A 6,737-nucleotide genomic window follows, 5' to 3' on the forward strand; every position below is an offset into this window, starting at 1 on the left:
TTTGGGTTTTTGTATGCTATCTGTTAGTGCTTTTAACTTGTGTGTTCTAAATTATTGAATGTTAATTATTTAACAGTGATGGAGAGAGATTTTTCTAATAGAACGATGGACGATATAGTTAATCAAGAACCTCAATCCGTGACTCGAACTATTGCAAGGGTCCGTCCATGTGTTGAGATAAATTTAGATGACTTACCAATTGATCTGAGTAAAAGAAAAGGTATTAATAGTTTGGATTCTAATGATAAAGAAAGAATAAGAAGATTTTATTTGCAAGTTGAAGAATTGAATAATTAATTTAGTGAATTAGTACCGACTTATTCTTAGGCATGTCATGTCTTGATCCACAAAATTCTTTCTGTGCTTTTAATAAGAAGAAATTGATCAAGTTTGCGAAATTTTATCAAACTGAATTATCTCCTACACAAATTATGGAGTTTAAAAGGGCACTTCCGGTTTACTTTGAAGACGTAAGTCATGATGATAGGTTCTCTACATTAAATGGAATTACGGGACTTGGCCAAACAATGCTTGAAACCGAAAAACATTTAATTCTTCAACTGGTCTATCTACTTATAAAGTTAGCTATGCTTTTACCCGTAAAAACCGTCGGAGTTGAGAGATCCTTATCCGCTTGAGAGATCGCAACAAAGGTAGTATATATGATATATCTGAAATTACATAAGAACATTAAGATATATGTAGTTAGGGATGGCAATTTTATCCAACACAATGGATACCCGACTTGTTCCAATTCGTTTGGATTTTCCCAAACCCGAATTTTTAGATTTACGTCTGTATTTGACTTTAAATCTGGATTTGGATCTTAGGTATTACGAACCGATACCCGACCGAAATCCAGTCTGAACACAATACCCCAAAGAAATCTGTTTACACACACACACACACATATATATACGCACATATACATCAACACATGTATTACGAATTATTAAATAAATTTAGCTTACATAGTTTTATAAAAATAATACATATTTATATACTTCAAATAATTGTTGAATAATTAAATTTAATATATTTGATGCCAATATTTAACTACATAAATTACATTTTTTTATTTAAACACACGTACAAGTAGTAGTAAGTCGAACCTCTGACCTATATTTAGTAAAGCTAAGACCTAACACATCCCCGACCCTCTATTGACAATTATACAATATAACTAAAAAAATATTGTACTGCTTTTATATTTTAACATTAAAAAATATATGTTACCATCATATTCTTTTAATATTATAATTTTTTATCAATTACTTTTAAAATATCTGAATCAAACCCGAACCTGGCCCAAAATCTAAAAATATCCGACAAATCAATTTTGGATCTTTATTTTTTATATCCCGACCTGAACCGGACCCAAACCGAAAAATAACGGGTCTGATTTGGATCTTGTTAAACCCGCACCGATTCGGCCTGTTACCATCCCTATATGTAGTTGAGTAAAAAAAAACCTAGAATTTAAGGTCTTGCTCCTACGATGCGTTTTAACGCAGTTTATTAAAGAAAAGGAAGTAAGTGATAAGTAAAGCATCTCATTGCGTGAAGTAAAAGTATGTCAAATTCGATAATATAATTATGTGTTAAAGTGAAATTACTTAATTATAATTTATTTGATTTCATTCCTTTTTATGGCTCGGGAGTAAGGGGTAACAAAAAGGTCCAACATGACTTGGAAATTTTGTGCAATATCATAAGAACTACACAATTTGCTCACATATTATTGAAATTGCGAAGAACAAGGTTATAGATTTAAACGTGACTTGCTTCTGTTGTCTTCTACCACTATAGTTCTTTGGGGTTTTTTCAGATTCATGACTCTATCTGATCATCAAAAGTCCGAACATATATAATATTATAGTATCTAATAATATTCCGTAAATTAATTACAATCCCCAGCATTATTCGTTTGCCAATTTGATGGTATTTATACAGAATTGCAGGGTTACTCTTGCCTAGGCTACCATTACACAAAGTATTCTCCATTTGCATAATTATTCAAACTGCGATGGGCTTAGAATTAGGCCACTGAGCCTAATATTGGCGTGTTAATATAATGTATTAGCTCCAATTCTGGAAATAAATCCTTAAGTTAGAGAATGCAGTAGAGCATTGGGTCCACCCAACACCACTACACCATAAGTGGGCTATTGTAATGCCCATTTACTGTTATAAAAGGCCCAAAAAATATTACATTAGATCAATTGTAACACGAGGGGGTGTTACATTTATGAGCATTACAATAGATACTCTATTGTAATACTTTTTTGATCTATCGTAACATTGTGAAAAATGTTACATTAGGCACCTAATATAACACTGTATTGCCCAAATGTAACGGAAACTAAGTGATACATTCGGTTCAATCAAGACTACAGATTGTGGGGTGCTCGTGTGGGTCCCATTTTTGTTGTGGGCCCACATGCCCTACTGTAACACTCTATTATATCTATTATAACACAAATTTATTGTAATTAACCAACATTAGATTTTATAATGTCATACTATATCTAAATATACTTTACACTAGAAAAGGCAAATGTAACAGTTAATATTAAATTTTTTAATATACATGCTCAATATATTCAACAATCCCAATACCAAAATAAAACCTCTAATACATATTCAAAATACTACAAAAACCAACTAAAATTATAACAATTTGATCGATTAGTAAAATTACAACTGCAATTCGAAATAGTTGAATCAGCATATCAGTATAATTCATTATCAAAACTTCGTGACTGCGGCGTAAATTTAAGAAAATCAATATGCCAAAAAACATGTGATAGTGTGCCATTCTTGACCTTGTTCCTTAATCTGCACATGGGAATTAAATAAAAAATCGGAGATTAACTAGCATATGTTCAAGAAAAATGATAAAAACTCTGAATTACAAGATCGTTTTCCGGATATCAAAACAGCAAGATACAGTTATGGATTACATAGTTATAGATAAAGTAATAAAAAGGGATAGTGATTATATAGAGTTCTAAATCTAGACTTATGAAATTCTTACCATGAAACCCAAAAGATTTAGAACAATTTAGAAATAAGAAGAAGAAAAGTTCTTACTATTGAACCTTTGTAACGAGCTTTTGAAGATCCCAACTTTCTTTTGAAGCATCAGAACCTATGTTTCCCTATTCAGATTTTTAAATAAAATAAATAATAACAACATAAACACCCAGAGATAAGATGTGTTTTAATAGCATTTAAATCAAAAAGTACCAACCACTTCCCTTTTTTTTTGAATATTCTAAAGTCTGAATAATAGTAAATAGAAAGTTAAAGCAAAACCAAGTACCAACTGTCTTCTTAGGGCAAATGATAACAATGTTGAATATAAATTACCTCCGCGATTTCATCCATTGTTAATTTAGCATACTCAATAACTAGAGGTTGATGATTATCAGATTCTTGTAGACTATACATTCTTAAATGAAACATGCATACCTTCTTGATATTTTCTTGTAGGCTGAGGGAAGGTTCTTGAGTTTTATCAGAAATATCAGCATCCTCTAGTTCTCAACATTTCTTACGAGTGATAGTTTCCCAGGGCTAGAAGCTTTCGATGGACTTGGAGATGCCTTGGCTTAAAGTCTAGATGGTGAAGGTTCTGAAATTGTAGATTAAACACAAAATTGTAGGAAGAATTTAGGGAAGATACACAACATAATAAATGTGGTGTATTATGTACAAACATGACAGTGTGTCATCTAATATAATGACAATGGCATGCATAACATGTTCAAAAACAATTTGTACTGAAATGTGTTATGTCAGGATTCTGCCTACTAGTACTGCTTGCTATCAGAAATAAATGTGTAACTAATAATAGTATAAAGAGTCCGCAACAATCTAATAAGTCAATGAATATTAGAAGAGGTTAGTTGGTGAAAGTTAGTTGACTGTGCTCAAAAACATATCAGAGTTCATTTGTGATTTCAGAATGTCGAATTTGAATGCTCTCTCCGAAAAGCTATTCTCATTTTACCACCAGCCTGTGTGATTTTAACTTTAATCTCTCTCACTATCTCTACTTTTCTACTGATTATAATTTTTAGTCATTTCTCAATTTTAAAGTCTGAGAACCCATGCTCTAGTTTACACCTATTTTTAGGAGTTGACACTTGACAAGAATAATAATTGAACTCTCAAAGCTCGTTTCTCAATTTTGATACAGCTTCTGTTTAAATAGCCTCCAACTATGCTGCCACCACTGAAATTTAAACTTATCAGGAAGCCTAATGCAAATACAAGTAAACTCATATATTTTGACATTTTCAGAGTTAAAAATATATAAGATTATAAAAGTGCGAGAATACACTTACTTGCCACATCATTATTTATGTACGATGACAAAGTAAATTGATTAAATGTAAATATATTTAAATGAATTGAAGTCAAGAACAATTAGTAGAAGTAAGAAGCATCATGGTGTTGAAAATCACATTTACCTGCTAATTAAACACCAATTAGTGCATCTTCTGTGTACTATCTTCAATGAATCTATTCTATTATGTGTGTGTGTCAGTGCGTGTTCTGGAAACCAAGAGGAGAAGGAATGAATTGCTGAGAGACAGAACAGAGGGATAGCAGCCGCAGATGGTAAACGAGAGTCAAAAAATAAACTGATATGCATTTACTTGATATTATTGATAACCATCAGTAATTATTTCTAATATTTTCTTTAATTTTCGTCATTGACTTCCGTCCATCTAAATTAAAATCAATAACTACACGCATTGATTATGTAACGCCCTCCAGACCCGGGTATAAGTCTGGGGGTTACGAGCTAATCACCAAACCTGTATAATCTTATTAATAAATAATAAAGAAATGAAACTAAACCCCTTTAATACTAACCAGGACCTTTTTAGGTTGAAGTATGAAAACAAGAACCACTAACTACTTTTATTACAAACCAACATTCAAAATCTCACAAATTCTTTTTATTACAAACCGTTGTCTAATTCATTTTAAACTAAGTTCATCTTTTATTCAAACATACATACTATCTATCAACACTCCACCTGCTCGGGCAACTCAAAACTTTCTTCCTGGATTGGGATCAACACCTTGGGTATGAGAGGATCCCGAGACTTGACCCGCTTCTTTACCACTCGAGTCCTGATGGGTTTCATATTCCTTCTTAACTGAAAACAATAAGGTGAATAACAACAAAAGGGGTGAGCCAAAAATTGCTCAACAAGTCCACAAAATATAAATAGTGTTAAAGCAATTTAAATGAATCCGTAACCCAGGTATATCTGCAAAGATATAACCTCACGAGAATAGAAAGAAGGCTATTACTGGCGAATACAAACGAACTGAACTGGACTCAAGTTCGCAGCTATACCATGCTGATCAGCCAGGATACAGTGCAGATCTATATCTCACTATATAGATCCCGTCGGGCACCCAGGCACTACGGCCTATCTCAAGGATCCAGTTTTGTTCCGGTCCTTAAGATTAAGTAAACTTAATCCCCAAAGTAGTATTATCCAGTCCCTGGAATAGCAACCGGAACAATCGGTATGCTTTGATATATTCTAATCACCAGAATATATCAATAATTGTGAATGACAAACTGTATATGAACAATGAATTCAAATGAAAAAATAAATCAAGAATCGAAATGGAATATAAAAAAGAGAATTAAAAGAGTACAAGCTTAATAAGAATTTGAAATGAATATTACTATTCTGAAAGTAGAATAGGGGAAAAACTTGCCTTCTACGCGACTTATTGCAATTAAACCACTTTCGTTTATCACCTACTCGACCTGCCTTGCTGGCTTAGCTTCTGTTAGCAAAATAGACTGGTTAAGTCATTTTGTACTTCAATTGCATCTTGATTCGACTTCATTTCGTTCCTATTATCTACCCATGCGCTCATGACTGACTCTTATATTACATATAAGCAAGTAAGACTCGGTTAACCACATAATACACATAAGAACATAAACACATAATCATTTTTTTATAGTTAAAATAATTTTTAGAATCAAAATCGACTTGCCGATTGCTCCGCTGATCAACTTTTGCCTCATTTCTCATTTTTCTGGAATTTTTCGGACTCGTCTCGGCAAGCATTTCGACTGATAATCAAGTAATTAATAAAGTCAACTAATTTCTAGAAGAAATTAGGTCTTCATATTATTTTTAATGAAAATAATTCATTTTTCTGAGTAAAATGGCTTTCGTTTCGCTCAATTCGGACTAACGGTTGAATTATTATCAATTAAACACTGATAATTCAATTTATTATTCAATATAAGTAATTATTACAAATGTTTAAATCCTAAAATAATTATTTAAGAAAAATCAAAGTCAAAAATATTTTTTCTATAATTTTTGGAGTTAAAATGAATAAGTTATGATTTATTGAAAGTTACTTGATTAATTATCGAAATAATTAATCATTTTTAATGATTAATAAATAATAAATAAAAATAATTAATCCCTAATTATTAGGATTAATCAAAATTTTATTACAATTATTTATAATTTATTATAATTTATTTGATTAGATCGATTATTTATAAATAAATAATTGATACAATCAGCTGGTACAATAACTATCGAATAAATACACTATTATTCGAATCAAAATTCAATTCAACGATTAATTACTCGTATTTCTACGAGTTGTTTGCATTCTTCACATAATTATCGAAACACTACGATTATTATTACAATTTATACGATTTAAAT

The 6,737-nt window shown here is 31.3% G+C and overlaps 1 long non-coding RNA gene across 1 annotated transcript; it reads right to left on the minus strand.

Annotated features, from left to right (window-relative positions):
• Positions 1–2,636: 2,636 nt before the first annotated feature.
• On the minus strand, positions 2,637–4,618 carry LOC141723919 (uncharacterized). Its single transcript, XR_012576394.1, has 4 exons — positions 4,479–4,618; positions 3,475–3,637; positions 3,094–3,161; positions 2,637–2,838 (listed from the first exon to the last, which is right to left on the minus strand). It is a non-coding gene; the product is annotated as an uncharacterized LOC141723919 (long non-coding RNA).
• Between the last annotated feature and the right edge of the window lie 2,119 nt (positions 4,619–6,737).

This window comes from Apium graveolens, chromosome 5, assembly GCF_009905375.1.
Source record: "Apium graveolens cultivar Ventura chromosome 5, ASM990537v1, whole genome shotgun sequence".
Lineage (NCBI taxonomy): Eukaryota > Viridiplantae > Streptophyta > Magnoliopsida > Apiales > Apiaceae > Apium > Apium graveolens.